The sequence below is a fragment of the Meles meles genome, chromosome 11 (assembly GCF_922984935.1).
Source record: "Meles meles chromosome 11, mMelMel3.1 paternal haplotype, whole genome shotgun sequence".
Classification (NCBI taxonomy): domain Eukaryota; kingdom Metazoa; phylum Chordata; class Mammalia; order Carnivora; family Mustelidae; genus Meles; species Meles meles.
In genome coordinates, this window is record NC_060076.1 from 33,441,563 (window position 1) to 33,460,235 (window position 18,673).

Sequence of the window (18,673 nt, forward strand, 5' to 3'; positions counted from 1 at the left end):
TTTAAGAGAATCTCCCTAGGTTTGTTTTGGTTTTTGGTTTGGGGGTCCCCCAACAGTTAAATATAGGCTAGCAAGGCAGCAATTAGCATTTCCAATGGGGTCTCGGAGTTTTACAGAGTTTTCCCCCAGACTTTTATCTCATTTATTCCTCGGGGCACCCCAGTGAGATCTGTAAATACTCGGTGGGCTCTGTGTCGGTGAAGCTTGGCAGGTAGCCTTTGTAATGAATGGTCTGGCTCAGGGAGCAACCACTCTGAGAGCCAGGGTTAGAGCCCTAAGTTTGCTTTGCAGACCTCCGGGGAGTCACGTAAGGGTATATTAAGCTTAAAATAACTAAATATGTCATGTGTCAGATCAGATGCCATCTTCATAGAGGCTCCAAAGATTGAGAACAACTTATGAATCGAGAAAAGTGCACAATTCTATGCAATAACTTAAGGTGTTTTTTTTTTTTGAAGTGAAGACTCCTCCCGTTTTACCTGAGTTCCTTTAGTGCCATAACTCTATATCAATTTTTAAAACATCCAATTAAAAATTCAAAGCAAAAGAAAGTTTTAGAAGCATTTTGGGAAAAGACAAACACTTTATAGTACGTTGCTTCTTGAGTCTTGTATTTAAAATGTCAGTTCTAGCAGACATCTCTAATGGGAAAATGATGGGTAAAGTGGTCTTCAGGAGGTCTGTAACTATAAGGTTATAAGATCCACAAGGCCATGAGATAAGGGCTTTTATGAGAAAGTAGCAAATCGGTTACATGAGCTAAGGAGCAATTAGGAAACATCCTCTTTTAGGGTTTGAATATGTTTTCTCATTTAATCTTCAGACAACCTGTGAAGTAGATTGTATTTTACTCATTTTACAGATGAGGAACTGAAGCGCGGGGTCCCTAAGCTGTACCAGCAACAAGAGGTGGAGCTAAAGTTTAAACTCAAGTGGGTCTGACTCCAAAGCCTGCCTGCATCTTTTCAGCTACACCATCAGTCTAACAGGAATGAAGTCATAGCATGACGCCTGCTTTGGCACAGTAGATTGAGAGCAGTTGTAGAAGGCCTTCAGTACCAAACAGAGCGCGTGGGCAAAGCCATCTTGCAGGTAAAGGAGAGATGCTAAAGGAGCCTGGAACAGGGTAGCTCTGTGCTAAAGAGAATGGTAGCCTGGTGGCTGGTGGGGAAGGTGGTATTGATCCTTAGGAAGAAAAGAGGCAAATCTTGGGATCCTTTTAGAACCAACCCAAGGGTATGAAGGACTCTTGCCCCATGATACATAGCTCACAGGATAAATGTCTGTTTTATAAGATTAAGCTACCAAGTAATTAATAAACATAGCCACAATGTGCACACAAATAAAAAGAAAGCAAAAGAGCCAAAGGAGGAGAGACTACAAACCCGGTACTGTCCCTTCTGACACAGCCGGTGCTGGCATGCACCTCTGTGAACAAAGAGCATGTGTTCCAGTGACATGCTTCTTTGTCAGGGGCTTCACTGCCAGAGGCATAAATAACACAGGCGGAACAGGGTGTGTCTCAGTGCCCTGCCAAGTCTTCCACTGAACTGTCAGTCCGCAGGCCTGAAGGGGCTGTTGTCACAGTGCCCTGGTTTTGAATGTTGCTGTACTTAAGATCATTCTGAGTATGCATCTGGGTGCGAAAAAGAATTAGAATATATAATTGTATCTAATCCACAATTATTTTCATGTCCAGAGATTTATGGATTTGAACAAGGGCTGGAAGAGATTAAGGAAAAGTGAAAACCACTTTGTTTCTTAGGGAGTCTGAACTATGGGTGAATCTCTTTTTACTCCCATTAATGTTAATGTTTGTGTATCTATAAACATATATATGTATATATACATGTATATGTATGTATGTATATATGTATATGTATATATACACATATATGTATGTATATATACACAAATATATGTGTGTATACATATATGTGTATGTATATGTATATATATCTTACTGCAGAATATGTCTGAGAACACTCTGCGCTAGTTTATAACTCCTTGGGCCTGCTCTCCACTTCACTGCCTCAGCAGCAGCATCAGATGACCTGAGCCTTCCACAAACTCTGTGGCTGTGAACAGAATTTAATAAATTTGAAGGTGAGAGGAAACAGCACCACTCAGGCATTGGTTTAACTGACTTTGAAACCAGTTTAGCAGAATGGGCACATTTTCTGTCTAGTAAAGGCAGTATATGAAGCTGGTACATAATCTAGGGTGAGAAGATCATTGTTCTTTTTTTTTTTTTTTAAGGATTTTATTTATTTATTTGACAGACAGAGATCACAAGTAGACAGAGAGGCAGGCAGAAAGAGAGGAGGAAGCAGGCTCCCCGCTGAGCAGAGAGCCCGATGTGGGGCTGGATCCCAGGACCCTGAGACCATGACCTGAGCCAAAAGCAGAGGCTTTAACCCACTGAGCCACCCAGGCGCCCTGATCATTATTCTTTAAATACTAAATACTTCCGTTCTTCCCCTCCTCTCCCAAGTCTGTGTGCATACACTGGTAAGATCTGCCTTTTGGGTTTCCACAACAGGGTGTGTGTACCAGTGACAGCAGTTAGACAACAAATGGGAGTTGAAGGATCTAAAATTCTCAACTAGACTGCAAGCTCGTACAAATATTCCTGAGGATATGAATGGAGAGTAGAAACTTGGGGCCATCTTTAGGACGTAGGTGCTTTGCAAATGTGTGTTATGTTGAAAATAATGTCACATGTATTCAAAAATACTATCTAAGCAGCTGAGATTGTTGAGACAAAGGGAGAAAGAAGAGCAAATAGGTGAAAATGGGGTAAGGAATGAGATGCTATTAGTCTCCAGATGGTAAAAACGGGGGAGGAGAGAGTATCTGGTGTATAGGCAGCTACAGGTTTGGTCAGGAGCCCCTGCCAAGGAAACCAGATTCCTTTCTGCTCTCTGAAACAGCTGTAGGTGCCCGGCCTTCCTGGTGCAGCGTGAGGAGCTATGACTAGTCAAGTTTAATATTTATTAAACATCATCCTTATGCCAAGTACTGTGCTTGGGACTTTCATGTACACTGTATCTCAGTTAATCCTGGCAACAGCTCACTGGGACAAGATTATAATCCCCTTTTATTGTTTAGGAAACAGGTTCAGTGAAGCCAAGTGGAACTCACATAACCAGTAAAGAACCTGGGTTTCTCTGTCATTAAGGTCTCACTGTAATTCATTCCCATTACTTTGATCCACTAGTCCTCACAACTGCTTCTGAAAATTTTTTTTGTTTTCTCTGCTTTAAGAAGATTTACATGCTCATCATGGAGGATGTAGAAAGTAAAAAAAAAAAAAAAAAAAAAAAAGCCAAAGCAAAACACCAAAACTGAGAAAATAAAATAAAATTTAGAAATTAAATTCCTACCAATGAGACCTATCCACCATTAAGGCGTATATCCTTGCAGCTTTTGTCCACCTGTGTATTTGTTAAAAAATTTTTTTTTTCATATTTTTTTGTAAAAAAAAAACAGTATTAATATTTATCATGAGTATTAATTCTGCTCAATGTTTTTTTGCTTTTCAGAGAGGGACTCTTGAGTTAGGAATTCTATTCCATTACTTATTGGCGTGCTTTTGGACAAACCACATAACCTCTCTGAGGCTCAGGCTGCTCATCCGGGGACTGTTGCAAAGATTAGACATGGTCATGTGGGTGAACCTCCTACCTGGCACAGTACCTGGCATTCTCCTCTGTGCCCCAGGCACAGTCACCAAAAGCCCAAGCCTCTCCCTTTCCCTAAGCAGAGGCCGTTGAAGTTCTGCTGTGGCCTTCAGTCCTTTACCTCCAGTCCATGTCCTTCACCTCTTGTAGGGACCCTGCCCCTCTGGCTGAGAGAAGGGCTCACCCAAACCAATATTCATTTTCACTCTTAAAAGGGGCAGGCCCCTTTTCAGTTTCATTCAGTTCTTGGTCTCTTTGAGGAACTGGGAATGTGTTCCTGAGCTAGTCTGAGTGGCCCCACAGTGTTGAGCATCCCTCTCCTCCATAATTAGCCAGCATTCCCACCATCTGGACCCTCTCCTACATCACAAGGATTTCCTTGTCCACACAGGACGAAGACTGATCTCAGAGTCCTGCTCCTGATGACTGAACTTTCCATCTGTTCTCAAGCTTGCTTTGCCAGTTCCTGCCTGGCCATGGGCCCCTCAGTGGGCATGCAAGGTACTCCTCCCTCACTCTACACTCTGACATTACTTGGAATTGTTGTGCTCCCTAATTTGTTAGGTTTTTATTTTGGTAAAGGCCATAAGCCCCAGGTACCCTCATATTCTACTTCTTCCTTGAAAAGCAGGTTTCTGGGTGGTTTTGTTTTGTTTTGTTTTGTTTTTAATGTTTATCTATGCATGCACTATAGAAAACTTGGAAAATGTACTCAACAAAAAGAGGAAAATAAAAATTTCAATTCAGGACAAAGCACTGCTCATGTTTTGGTATCTGTTCCTCCAGTCTTTTCTCTACCCACATATGGCACTTTCTCAGTCTCAGGTTGCCAGAAGCATCGTCTCATTAATAACAGCTTTTCAGGGGGGCAGGGAGGGAAGAGCCCACTACATTAAATATTCATATAAATTATAAGAGACATCCTTATTTCAGAAATAGCAAGTATTGAAAAAAAAGTATTGTAGTACCTAGGAAATACTGTGTATATTACATTCAGGTTTTTTTTTTCATAAGTGGGATGATACTGTAACCTGCTTTTTTGGGTTAACAATATATTATGAACATCATTCCCTGTCATTGAATAGTCATTTACAATATACTTTGAGGACATTCTTCTGCGAAATGAAAATAGCTTTTCTTCTTCTGAATATAAAGACAATACATATGCATGTAGCAAATTCATGCAATGCAAAAAAGTATAAAGAAGAAAATAAAAGCCAGCCAAAATCCCATCACCTAGCGCCAACCACTGTTAACATTTTTGTGAATATTTTCTGAGTTATATCTATGAATGTAATTGCATATGTAAAATATAGAAATGCAATCCTACTATAAATGGTGCTTTGTGACATGCCTTCCTTTTTCCCTTAGCAAGAGATTGCTCCATGTCAATAAATATACATCTCCATTATTTTATCTATCTATCTGTTTATTGGCCTCTTTCATTTTTAAAGTCTGCATCATATTTCGTTGTATGGACGTAGCATAATTTATTCACCTGGTCTCCTACTCATAGACATTTACTTCCAATTGTTCCCCACTGCTTATAACAGCTTTATACAATTAGGTCCTGAAAATAAATTCCTAGAAGTACAATTCCTGAAGCAAAGTATATACGTTTCGAATTTGGATGTGCACGGCAAATTACCCTTCAGAGGCTGGACTTCTTTTACATTCCCATTAGCACCGCGGAAGATTTCCCCTCCCCCTTTCCTAAATGAGGTACCATCTTTCAGAAAATCTTCAGTCAGTCAGTTTTCAAGTAATGACAAGGTTGAAAACCTAGTGGTGTCAAGACAATTCAATGTGAAAAGAGGAGTGTTTTACACAAAGGGTGCAAGGAATATTACATATCCACAGGCAAAAGAATGAAGCTGAACCTCAAAGGATATGCAAAAATTAACTCACAGTGGATCACAGACATCAATATTAGAGCTAAAACCGGAAGACGCTGAAGAAAGGAGTTAACCTGCATGACCTTGGATTAGGTAAAGCTTTCTTAGGTGTGACACCAAAAGCGCAACACACCAAAGGAAAATGGAAGATACATTTCGCTAATCAAAATTTAAAACTTTGTGTTTCAAATGACGCTGTGCAGAAGGTCCAAAGACAATGCATGGGAGGGGAAGAAATATCGGGCAGTTGTATATCTACTGTGTTCAGAATATATACAGAACTTGAACTCAACAACAAAAGGACAAATAACTAATTACAAATGAACAAAAAATTTGAATGACATTTCTCCAAAGAAGGTATACAAATGGCCAACAAGCACATGAAAGGAGCTCAGTATCATTAGGCATTGGGAAATGCAAAGCTAGACTGCAGTGAGATACCACTTCACCCCCACTAGGATGGCCATGATAAAAATGATGGACAAGTGTCGGTGAGGAGGACATAGGGGAGCTGGAACCTTGTGCATTGCTGGTGGGAATGTAAAATGGTAGGGCAGCTCTGGAAAACAGCTCGGCAGTTCCTCAAAAAGCTAAACAAAGCCAACAATTTCATTCCTAGAATATACCCAGGATAATGAAAATATATGTGTACACAAAATGTGCACGTGAATGTTTATGGTAGCGTTATTCATAATAGCTATAAATTGTAAACAATGCAGATGTCCATAAACTGATAACTGGGTAAACGAAACATGGCATAGCCATACAATGAACTTTTTTTCAGCCATAGGACGGAATGTGGTACGGCTAGATGCTACAACATGGATGAACCTTAAAAAAATTATGCTAAATGAAAAAAGCCAAATGCCAAGGCCATGTGTGATTCTGTTTACAAATCAGACAACTCCACAGAGGCCGAAAGTAGATTAGTGGTCGCCAAGGGCTGGGAGTAATGGGGAGTGAGGGCTAATGAGTATGAGGTTTCTTTTGAAGTAACAGAAATGCTCTGTAATTTGATAATGGTGATGGATTTAATTCATATGCTCCTTGCCATCCCCTCCCAAATCCTTAAAAGGATTTAAAACTAAGGGTGGGGAGGGGCACCTGGGTGGTTCAGCCAGTTAAGCATCTGGCTTAGGCTTAAGTCAAGGTCCCAGGGTCGTGGGATCTAGCCACACATTGGGCTCCCTGCTTGGTGGGGAGTCTGCCTCTCCCCCAACTTGTGCTCTTGCTCGCTCTGAAATAAATAAATAAAATCTTTAAAAAGATAAAGTTGAGGAAATTTTACCAGAAAGCAGAACAAAAAGATAAATAAAGGAAAACTAAAATTAAAGGACAACCCAGGTGGTCCCATATTAAATTAATCAAAATTCAAGAAAGAGAGAAGACTAAAATGAAGGGAATTAGTGGACGTCTACATCCCAAATGGTGAGATACTGTTCCAGTTCCCCTTCCAGAAGGCTACTAGCTAATCTTCAAAGGCAGGAGATTGGAGAATTCTTTTCAGATGAAGTGACTGATTTACGAGAAAATATCTAAAATAAGCAGATTTGTTTTTCCTTGGATATATTTCTAATGTTCAAGGACTTTTTCTTGTTCATTTTCATAGCACCCTGTTTTTATTTCATTGATGTAACATATTTTCCTTCTTTTAAGATTTTTTTTTTTTTAAGATTTTATTTATTTATTTGACAGAGAGAGATCACAAGTAGACAGAGGCAGGCAGAGAGAGAGAGAGGGAAGCAGGCTCCCTGCTGAGCAGAGAGCGCGATGTGGGACTCGATCCCAGGACCCCGAGATCATGACCTGAGCCGAAGGCAGCGGCTTAACCCACTGAGCCACCCAGGCGTCCCTAAGATTTTTTTTAAATTTAAAGATTATTTCATTTGAGAGAGAGTGGGGAGTGCTGGAGGGTGCAGCAGAGGGAGAGGGAGAAAAATCTCAGACAGACTCCCTGCTGAGCGCAGAGCCCTCCTGGGGTTCAATACCATAACCCTGAGACTATGACCTGAGCCAAAATCAAGAGTCCAATGCTCAACCAACCAAGACACCCAGGTGCCCTGAAGATTTTTATTTTTAAATAATCTCTACACCCAACAGGACTGGAGCTCACAACCCCAAGATCAAGAGTCACATGTTCCATCACTGAGCCAGCCAGGCGCTCTGTTGTAACATCTTTCTATCTTTGAAGAGATAAAGTTGCATTCTCATATCTGAAATGGGTTCATTTTCTCCAAGTTCCTTTTCACTAACTCAGATTTTTGGCTCCTGTGTTAGAGTCTTTCCTGAGTACCTGATCATTCTTGACGATTCATTCATATTTATGAGACGCACTAAAAAGTTGAGTGGAGGGACTCCTGCGTGGCTCAGTCGTTTGGGCGGCTGACTTCAGCTTGTGTAGTAATCCCAGGGTCCTGGGATTGAGCCCCACATTGGGCTCCTTGCTCGGTGGGGAGCCTGCTTCTCTCTCTCCCTCTGCCTGCCTGCCTCTCCCCCTGCTTGTGCTCTCTCTCTCTTTATCCCTCTCTGTATCAAATAAATAAATAAAATCTAAAAAATAATAATAAACAAAAAGGTGAGTGGAAACTGTGTGTACCAGTAGGTCTTAAAGACTAATGGGCATCACGCCACGGTACTCAGGAAGTGAGCTGGCACTTCCACTGCAAGACCCTCAAATGTCAGTATTTTCATTACCTACAGCTAGAAAGGATGAACTTATTGAGCAATAATACAACACAGTTCCTTTGGATTTCCAGACTGAAATGGTCCGTGAAGTCACACTGTAAGGAGATTTCAGAAAACCAGAAATGCTAAACATGTCCTAGGAGGAAAAAAAATAAAGTCATAATGAAAGGATCAAAAGTCAAACGGCACGAGACTTCTCAAGAGAACATGGGAAACCGGAAGACAGTGGAGCACTTGATCCTTTCTGAGGAAAAGGATCCTCTGCTGAGAAGGGAACACACAGCCAAACGATCCCTCAGGATGAGAGAAGACTACAAATGTTTTCAGACATTCAAGATCTCAAAATAATAACTCTTCAGGCACCCTTTCTTAGGAAGCTACTGGAGAACCCCCCCACCGGGGTAGCTGGACAGCAGGTCTGGAGAGCAACCCAGGATGGATGGAGCAAGAGGTCAGAGGGTTCCAGAAGGGATGCTGGAAAATAAAAATGAGGATTACCTCCCATGTAACCACACTGAGAGGTCATTTTACAGCTTTGATTGAGAAATGGAAACAACAAAAAGGGGTCATTCTTAACCCCAGGAAAAAGAAAAAGTTGTACAACAAATACAGGTACATGGCTTGTCTGAAGCCACGCCAATATAAATAACCAGGACTGAAAGGAGGGGTAGTCAAAACTGGGTGAGAGTGACGGTGGAAGAGAAGGAAATTATTCTTTCTCATGGTAGGAAGTCAATAGTTAATGGTCAGGGCGCCTGGGTGGGTCAGCTGATTAAGGATCTGTCTTCAACTCAGGTCATGAGCCCAGCGGCTTGGGAGCCAGCTCCCCAGCCCCCACCTCCCAGTCAGGCTCCCTGCTCAGGGGGGAACCCACTTCTCCCTCTGCCTCTCCCTCTGCCTCTCGCTCTGTCTCTCCCCACTGCTGGTGCTTTCTCTCCCTCTCTCAAATAAATAAAGATCCTTAAAAAAAAAAAAAAGTTTACAAAAATAGTTAATGGTAACAGTTAATGTCTCCAATTAGAAAAAAAAACCTAAAAAGTACTATAACCATATTATTTATGTAAAAGGAGGCTAACGCCAGGGGCAACAGCTAAAAGAACTGGAATGACTCTCTGGGAAGAATGGGAAGTAAGGTAGGAAGTGTGGGACAGGAGCCCCTGTTTGGGTAAGAGCTCTGTAGTCCTATTTGGAGTTAAAAATCTCTGTCCATGCTTTAACTCTGAAACAAATGAAATTTAAACAGCAAGCAAGCTGGCAGAGATAGCTCCTGGCAGTAGCTGTGGATGCTGAGAAAAGGTGTTCTGGCTGCCTCTGATCTGTTCCCAAAGGGCTGGATGTCCCCAGAGTGGCCAAGAGGACAGACGGTGTGGGAGGTGCTGAGGGGCGAAGGGGCTTCATACCTTTTCCCAAGCATCTGCTCAGGGAATGAAAATGGTAGGATATGAGCTCAAATTGGGTCAGATTTTCTTAATCCAGTGGCAACATGCACTTTATTTTTTTAAAACTTTTTAAAAAAGATTTTATTTATTTATTTATTTGACAGAGATCACAAGTAGGCAGAGAGACAGGCAGAGAGAGAGAGAGAGGAGGAAGCAGGCTCCCTGCTGAGCAGAGAGCCCGACGCAGGGCTCTATCCCAGGACCCTGGGATCATGGCCTGAGTCGAGGGCAGAGGCTTTAACCCACTGAGCCACCCAGGTGCCCCAACACTTTATTTTTTTTTTAAGATTTTATTTATTTTACAGAGAGACAGTGAGACAGAGAACAGAAGTGGGGGGTGGAGGTAGGAGAGGGAGAAGCAGGCTCCCTGCTGAGCAGGGAGCCCAATGTGGGGCTTGATCCCAGGACACCAAGATGCCAAAGACAGATGCCCAATAACTAAGCCACCCAGGAGCCTGCAACATGGACTTTAAGAGAAGAGGAGATGCCAAGCCCCTAGCATTGCTTTTCTGTCCGGTTTTGCATGGTGTTGAGAGATTCCTAATTTCTCCAATTCTTCAGATGTTCTTTAGTGAGAAGCTGAGAGAGGGCTGCAGCCTCCTAGGAAGCCATTGTTTTTTCACCAACATCCGGGTTCTTCTTGCCACAACAGCCTGAGCAGGTAGGTTTCTCTCGCTTGCTCACTTACATTGAGGAATAGTTCCATAGGGTAAAATGGGCAGATGTTAAGCGTACAGTTGGTGAGTTTTGACAAAGGTTTATATGTGTAAAACCGATACCCCAAACAAGTTAGAAAGTACGGCTATCCCATTCCCCTGTAACCCTTCCAGTGCCCTATCAGAGGCAACTCTCATCCCAAATTACATTCCCAAGAGATGGTTTTGCCTGTTCTTGAACTTCGTATAAACTGACTTCTTTCACTCAACATGGTATTTTTGAGATTTATCTGGGTTGCTGGGTGTTCACTTCTTATTAATGAGTCCTATACTAATGTATAAAAATAATAATGCAACTTGTTTACCCATTTTCTGAGAACTTTCTTCTCTCTGGTGACCAGCCTTGTTCCTGACTTGGAGCACGTCTTTGCATGGCACTTACAGTGTTTTTTCCACTACATGGAGTTGAAGGGTAAACAGCTAGGCTTTTTAAAAGACCGGCATAATTTACCCACATGCTATAAATGAAACCAGGTGAAAGACATGTTCATTTAGGTTAAGGCTATTTCTGTACCTGGAGGAAGTCAGTTAAAAGCCTGTGACAATAACCTCCGTGTGAGGTAACTCAAGTCCAGATCAAGTTTTTTTTGCTGTGAGGGGAGAGAAGGAGGGACAGGCAAGCTACATATTTCACAGGAAGATTTGACAGGCTTTGTGTCAGGTTAGATGTATGGGATTAAGGAGCTGGATGAGACAAGTCCTATTTCAAGGTGATCATCTACCCGTTGCGTCCCTCTTCTCTTTACAGGTTGGGCCGATTGGTCCCTCTGCAGCCTCTGTCCTATTAGGGAATTTAAGGAGCCCTGCTTCAGTGACTCTCCGCCCTCCAGACCCACCAGACCCACTGTACCTTTCATCCTGCTTCTCGCGGCTGAGTTCTTACCACGTACCGTGGCGTTTTTTTCAAGGCATAGTGAGATTGAGAAAAGAACACTGAATTTGGAACCATGTGAACATAATACTTTTAAAACAAGTAATCTCTAAATGTAATCAAAGAAACTATCTCTATAAATGGTTTTGTACTCTAGACTCCTGAAAGGGAATGGGTGCCGAGACTAGCTTCCTCCTAGAACATTGAAGTCCATTCACCCATTAGTCCTGTCACTCTGGGATAGCTGGATGATAGGAAACTACTTCAGCCTAATGACCAAAAAAAGATCACTTGGGTTGCAGTGGAAAGAACTCTGCTCCAAGAGTAAAGAAATCTGGACCCCGGTCTTGTCTTTACTGTGTAAGTTGAGTTTTTTTGCCCTCTCTGTGTCTTCATTGAATGAAGAAACAGGACTGCGTGATCTTTGAGATGCTTCCAGCTCTGACATGCTAGAATATAATGCTAATTTCTAAGCAACAGAGGTTATCATGATATGATATTTATAAAGGGTTTGCTAGGGGCATCTTTATATCTAAGACAAGATACCTTTTTCCCTTTGATAAACTTAAGTAGATATCCAGAAGTGATGAGTCAAGTGGGGTGTATTCCAGGAAAAGGAAACAGAGTCGTGTTTCAGTAGTACTACTGGTGTAATCCCAATGCTGTTTGCTGTTAAGATCAGGATAAGGGTGTATCAATGATATTTTGTAAAGGTAGGGCACTTTATATGGGTATCAATGAACAGGATCTCAAAGATCATAGACTTCAAGTTCTAGGGTGACTCAAACATGAAGCTTGGTGCTAAGGAACTCACCTCCTCCTTTGATGCTTCATTCCATTTTTATATCGCTCAGATCATTAGGAAACTATTCATTAGGTTGAGCTGAAATCTTGATTTCACGTAGCTATCATTCCTAGCTCTGCTCTCTGGAGCTACAAACTACACCTGCTTTTTTCTGGCTAAGGTTGCCAACTGCTGAAATGTGGGTCAGTATTGGACCATGTCTTGTCGGCTCTTCATGGCATTTAAAAATATCTCAATTAGTTTCCGATGTGAAAACATCATGAATTTTTTTTTTTTTTTTTTTTACATAAACTGCTTCTGGCTCTCTTGAAGGATCAAAATATCTGTAGCATTTCCTCCCCAGGATGATTCTTCCCTTTTTAATCAACAATTCAAAGTTTTGTTCCAGTCCCCATCTTCCCTGCCTCAGCCTATATGCTTTGGGAGAAGCTGATCCCACCCTGGTTCTATAACAGGGCATACAAATTAGTCCTAATTCATCAGCAGAGTCGCACCTCTTGTTACCTTTGTTAATCCAGAAGTGAGGACTGTCTTAGATTGGGTTCCCTGGAAATGGATCTGAGATGGAGAGTAACATGCACAAGGTTTATTAAGGAGTGTTCTTAGGACATACACCTGTGAGGACATAAAGACATCAGGGCAGACGTGGACAGAGCTGATCAGCTGACTGCAAGGTAGTTACAACCTTGCAGTTGTAACTGGCCTCAGATGATCCCACCAGGGACTTGAGAATGGGGAAGCCCCTTCAGAATCGTTCCAAATTGAAGCGTAGGGCCCAAGCTCACCAGCCAGTGGCTAGCCTCAGATAGCACCCTGGGGTGGGGGGAGGGAAGTGTAAAACCTTGGGGGAAGTGGTTTCCTGAGACCTGAGACTGACTGCAAGAGTATTTTCAGTATCTGAGAGATGGCTATGTCCAGCCTGACGAGGGAAACTGAGCAGAGCTTTACAGTACCCACTACAGGCTCATGACTAACGGAGGTTTGCTGAGGTCTTTGAGAAAGAGGCTTCCAGAAATGACCTTTCTCTGTCTGGATGTCGGTGAGGACCCCGGGGACTGTCGACTGCCATCTCACATGGAAATCAGCATTGATGACACAGGTGTTCTGGTAAATCAAACCAACCTTGAAGCTTGAATGACCTGGGACCCTTAGTGTGAGCTGCATGGTTAAGTCCCCGTTTTTCAGCTGTGTTTGGGTGACTTGCAAATAAACATACTCTGGTTTTTTTCTGGCCTATAGAAACAAAAACACATCCCGCCAACCTGGAGCTGAGTTCCTGCCAGTAACCTGCTAAGTAGCAACTGTCTCCCCCTCAGATGGGTCACTTGGTTTCCAGTTGGCTTGTACACACCCAGTTTTTCAGGGAGGTACGGGAGAGCTAAATCCTCATCTTCGAATTGTAGGAGGTCAATATGTAACAGCTAAAGTGGAGAGATCAAGAAACAGCAAGGGAAACTGTTTATAAATACGGGGTACACCTCAGAAGCTGGAAGATGGCAGTAGCTGCCTCTGGGCGGATCTATCAGGGCAGTGTGTGGGACAAGAGCTACAGCTGGTTTTTGGAGGAAGCCTTGACTTGCTCTTTGAGACTTTATCCCGTGGGGGGCATGCGTGCTCTGGGCCATCTTGCATTGCTCCGCGGCTCTCCCGTGTCTTAGTTCTCCTGCCTTCTGCCGCCTTTGTCCTGGGCATGGGGGTTTCCTTAGTGCTGGTTGAATAATCATCTTGAGCTCCACCCCCACCCTTTCTCAGCTTATTCACTCTCTCCCCTTCTGGGAGACCTCTTTCCCTGCTCCTGATCTCTCCCTTTTGGCTCCAGGGCCATGTCTCTTCCACAGGACTGCCTGGCAGCTCCCCTGTTCTATCTCTAACTTGCACGGGGAGATAGCCAAGGTCCCCTCCCAGCTCTAACACTGTGAAGTCTAAAAGAGATATGGGAACCTTTTACTTACCCAATATTATTAGCTTTTCCTTCTCTTGTCAGAACAGGCATTTACTGAGCACCAACCATGTGCCAAGTTTGAGAGCAGATGCTGTCCTGCGGTTTTACTGTCACATGGCTTTGGTGTGTGTGTGTGTGTGTGTGTGTGTGTGTGTGTTTTTAAGATTTTATTTATTTGTTTGACAGAGAGAGAGAGCACAAACAAGGGAAGCAGCAGGCAGAGGGAGAGGGGGAAGGAAAAGGAGAAGGAGAAGCAGGCTCCCTGGTCAACAGGGAGCCTGATATGGGGCTCGATCCCAGGACTCTGGGATCATGACCTGAGACAAAGGCAGATGCTTAACCGACTGAACCAGCCAGGTGCCCATGACTTTGCTGTTTTAACATCTCTTCATGCCCTAAAGTTTTTGTTACCTCAGGTGAACCATCTATAAAATGTATATAAGGCTAGAAGGATTAAATGAGTCTATGTTTGTAAAGCCTTTTAAAAAGTACTTACTATAAAGTTATTAATCGGCACAGCATTTGGAGAGCTACGGGGATGTGGGGTGAGGGGTATGTGTATGTCCTGGGCTTTTCGGGTAATGAGAAATACTCCCACTATTAAAAGTCACCTTTTTTTTAAAAAAAAAAGATTTTATTTATTTATTTATTTGACAGACAAGTAGGCAGAGAGGCAGGCAGAGACAGAGAAAGGAGGAAACAGGCTCCCTGCTGAGCAGAGAGCCTGATGTGGGGCTCGATCCCAGGACCCTGGGATCATGACCTGAGCCGAAGGCAGAGGCTTTAACCCACTGAGTCACCCAGGTGCCCCTAAAAGTCACCTTTTAAGAGAGACATATTAATAAAAAGTGATGTATTGTGAGTAACTGTGATACAATTCTTTATATCAGGAATATGACCAAAGTACTGTAAGAACCCAGACTGGCCAATTCTTTCTGGGGTTGGGGTGCAGGTCCAGGAAGATTTCACCAAGGGAATGTCATTTTAAATAATTTAAAAAAAATTTTAGAAGACTTTATTTATTTGACAGACAGAGATCACAAGTAGGCAGAAAGGCGGGCAGAGAGAAAGCGGGAAGCAGGCTCCCCGCCAAGCAGAGAGCCCGATGCGGGGCTCGATCCCAGGACCCTGAGATCATGACCTGAGCCGAAGGCAGAGACTTTAACTCACTGAGCCACCTAGGTGCCCCTCATTTTAGATGGACTTTAAAGAACAAGTACTAGCTTTCCAGGTCAACAGAAAGGATAAGGCAAAAGGATAAAGTATTGGGTAAAGTCCAAAGAGATGGTTTAAAAGAGCCTAGCATGTTCAGGGAATAAGAAAAATGTTTCTTTAAGAATTATAGCTATTGGGGCATCTGGTTGGCTCAATTAAGAATCTGACTCTTGATTTCGGCCCAGGTCATGATTTTATGGATCACCATCTCACAGGTCGTGAGAATAAATACATAAATAAATCTTAAAAAAAAAAAAAAGGGGGGCGCCTGGGTGGCTCAGTGGATTAGGCCACTGCCTTCGGCTCGGGTCATGATCTCAGGGTCCTGGGATCGAGCCCCACGTCGGGCTCTCTGCTCCGCGGGGAGCCTGCTTCCTCCTCTCTCTCTGCCTGCCTCTCTGCCTAGTTGTGATTTCTCTCTGTTAAATAAGTAAATAAATAAATAAAAAAAAGAATTGTAGCTATTGAGGCCTTGCAAAGAGGAAAACTTTCAGGACTAGAAAACCCTCAAGTTTCAAAATTCTGGAGAGGAAGAATTTCTCATGTGGTACAATGTCCAAACTTTACTCTCTCTTTCTCTATTTCTCTCTTTTTGGTCTTTTAAAAAAATTGTGGTAATATTCACATAACATAAAGTTCGCTATTTTAACCATTTTCAGTGACATTTAGGACATTCACCGCCACTACTGCTACTTAGTTCCAGAACATTTTCCTCACCCCCAAAGGAAACCCTGTACCCAGTAGGCTCTCCCTTTTGACCTCTCCTGGTCCCTGGCAACTGCTTATCTGTGTTCTGTCTCCACAGGTTTTCCTGTTTGGGACATTTCATAGAAATTGAATCATATAGTATATAGTTCCATACTGTGGAAAAGACAAATAATATCTTATTATTATTATACAAATAATTTGGTCTTACGGACCCCTTGAAAGAGTAGCAGGATCGCGGTGAGGTCTACAGACCAGACTTTGAGAACTGCCCTTTTAGGTTGTCCAAGGAATGGGGTACTGGGTCATCATTACCACTTCTATTGTATTTTTTTTTTTAAGATTTTATTTATTTATTTGTCAGAGAGAGAGCGAGCGAGTGCGAGCCCAGGCAGAGGGAGTGGCAGGCAGAGAGAGAACCAGCTCCCTGCTGAGCAAGGAGCTCCATGCAGGACTCAATCCCAGAACCCTGGGACCATGACATGAGCTGAAGGCAGCCGCTTAACTGACTGAGCCACCCTGGTGCCCCTACAGCTTCTCTTCTAGCACAAGGTAGTTATCATGGCCCCATGTCCCACCGGAGACCCCCTTCCAGCTCCTCATCTCCCTTGTAAACTGCCAGCCATTTTCTGCACAGTTGAGATGAGCAATACAGTAACAGGTTCACACCTAAACTGCTCAAAGGAACGAAACAACTAAACAGAAACACATTTTTATTAGTAATAAATCTGAGAGTGGTAAACGACAATGACAACAACAACTATACCACATACTTCCTTCCAAAAAAATTCCGGTCACTTCCTGCTGCTCTCATCACAGTTTATAATCCCGGTAATTTTACCTTTTACCTGTGATGAGAGCTGTCGTGTATTTTTGAATATCAAGCAGCAGCCATCCTATCAACGGCTAGCCCCTTTCTCCTCCAATGATCACAGCTTATTTTATTCTTCAAGTATTCTTCTCAGAGTAATTAACACGCTTATTATACAGCATATTCAAATGTTAATACGCATGCTGTACTGATGCTATTGTGAGACCCATTTTGCTTCCGAGCTAAAATTATGTTGCCATTCTGCTTGGTGCTAGAGGTTCTGTGCCTGAAACCTGTTTGCCACATGCAAAGAGCCACGGTTATTTAATTAGAATGCTGAGCTAGAATGAGAAGAGTCTGACACTTAATATAGAACCTGCCAGCTAAACGGGGTCAGCAAGTGTGGGGCTTACACATTTGAATGAGCCATCCATCACTGGAGAGACAATCAATATTTGAGCAGACTAGCTCTGGGGCATGTTTAACATCGTTTCTCCAGGGGCTCTACCAAATTCTGCCTCCGCAGGTTACAATGCCAAAAATCACAGTTCAGTTGGGAACATTTTCATCACACTGAGCTGAAGTCGGCTTGAATTTTCACTGTTTTTTGCTCTGCCCTCGGGAGCCTCTGAGAATGTGTCTGCTCTCTGTCCTGTGAACGCCCTGCAGAGACTGAGGATGGTGACCCCGTTCCCATGGTCTGTTCTTCCAAGCCTCAGGTGGCCCAGTTCTCATATGATGGGTTACCAGTTCCTTTACCCCTGTGGCTGGTTAATCAATGTCCCCCCTACCATTTTTTTTTTTAAGTGAGATGCTCAGAACCTGAAATAATGATCCAGGTATGGTCTGATTGCTGTGGAAATGCACAGATCTCCCTTAGATACGATTCTGTAGTGCTTTCCCGGAGTATATTACCTTTCTTATTATCCACCACTGATTCATAATCAGCAAAACCCACCAAGCCTTCTGAGCCATGTATTGGCATATAGGCTATTAGCCATTTAGATCCAAATACAGGATCTGAGTCTTGTCCTCATTCCATTTGGTCATGTTAAATTTGGCCCATGTTTTGGCCTATCAAGAGCTTTTTTGGGAAAAATTTAAAAGACTTTATTTATTTATTTGACAGAGAGAGAGTGAGATAGCAAGACAGAGAGAGCACAAGCAGGGGGAGCAGCTGGCAGAGGGAGAGGGAGAAGCAGACTCTCCACCTTGCAATGAGCCCAATGAGGGACTTGATCCCAGAACTCTGGGATCATGACTTGAGCCAAAGGTACAGGCTTTAACTAACAGAGCCACCCATGCGCCCCTAGCCATTTTTTTTTAATCTATCCACAAAGGTAAACAATCTATCAATATTGCTATCTTTACCCAAATCAAAGTTAAAAACGACAGAGAAGGCCTCCGGATGGAGCTCTTGACCTATTACCAGAGACCTCAGATCAAAGTAGTCATTCAACCTATTATTACCCTCCCTCCCACCTTCCTTTTCTTTCAACTGTCCCATCCTCTAACTCAGCTTGTCAGGGAGGGAGAACATCAAAGAATATTCCACATCACTAACTGGATGGTTCAGGGGACCTGGAAAAGAAACCAAGGAAAAGGAGGAAATGAGACCTATTGAAGGGCCCAATGTGGCAGGAGAGGATTCTCTGAATCCTACTTTAGCTAGGTCCACACACGTGATGGGACAAACTGGGGAGGTATTAAGGCATGAGTCAAATGGAAGATAGTCTAGGGTTCTGTTATGATGAGAGAGAGAGGAAATCAATAACCAGGAAACAGAACCAGTGTTGAAATTTGGAAGATAGCCAATTGGTAATCAAAATGGAAGGACTAGGGGCACCTGGGTGGCTCAGTGGGTTAAACCTCTGCCTTCGGTTCAGGTCATGACCCCAAGGCCCTG

At 43.0% G+C, this 18,673-nt stretch overlaps 1 long non-coding RNA gene across 1 annotated transcript; it reads left to right on the plus strand.

Annotated features, from left to right (window-relative positions):
• Positions 1-407: 407 nt before the first annotated feature.
• LOC123953191 lies at positions 408-11,431 on the plus strand. The gene is made up of 4 exons (XR_006820833.1): positions 408-1,092; positions 4,075-4,184; positions 10,264-10,363; positions 11,167-11,431. It is a non-coding gene; the product is annotated as an uncharacterized LOC123953191 (long non-coding RNA).
• The last annotated feature ends 7,242 nt before the right edge of the window (positions 11,432-18,673 follow it).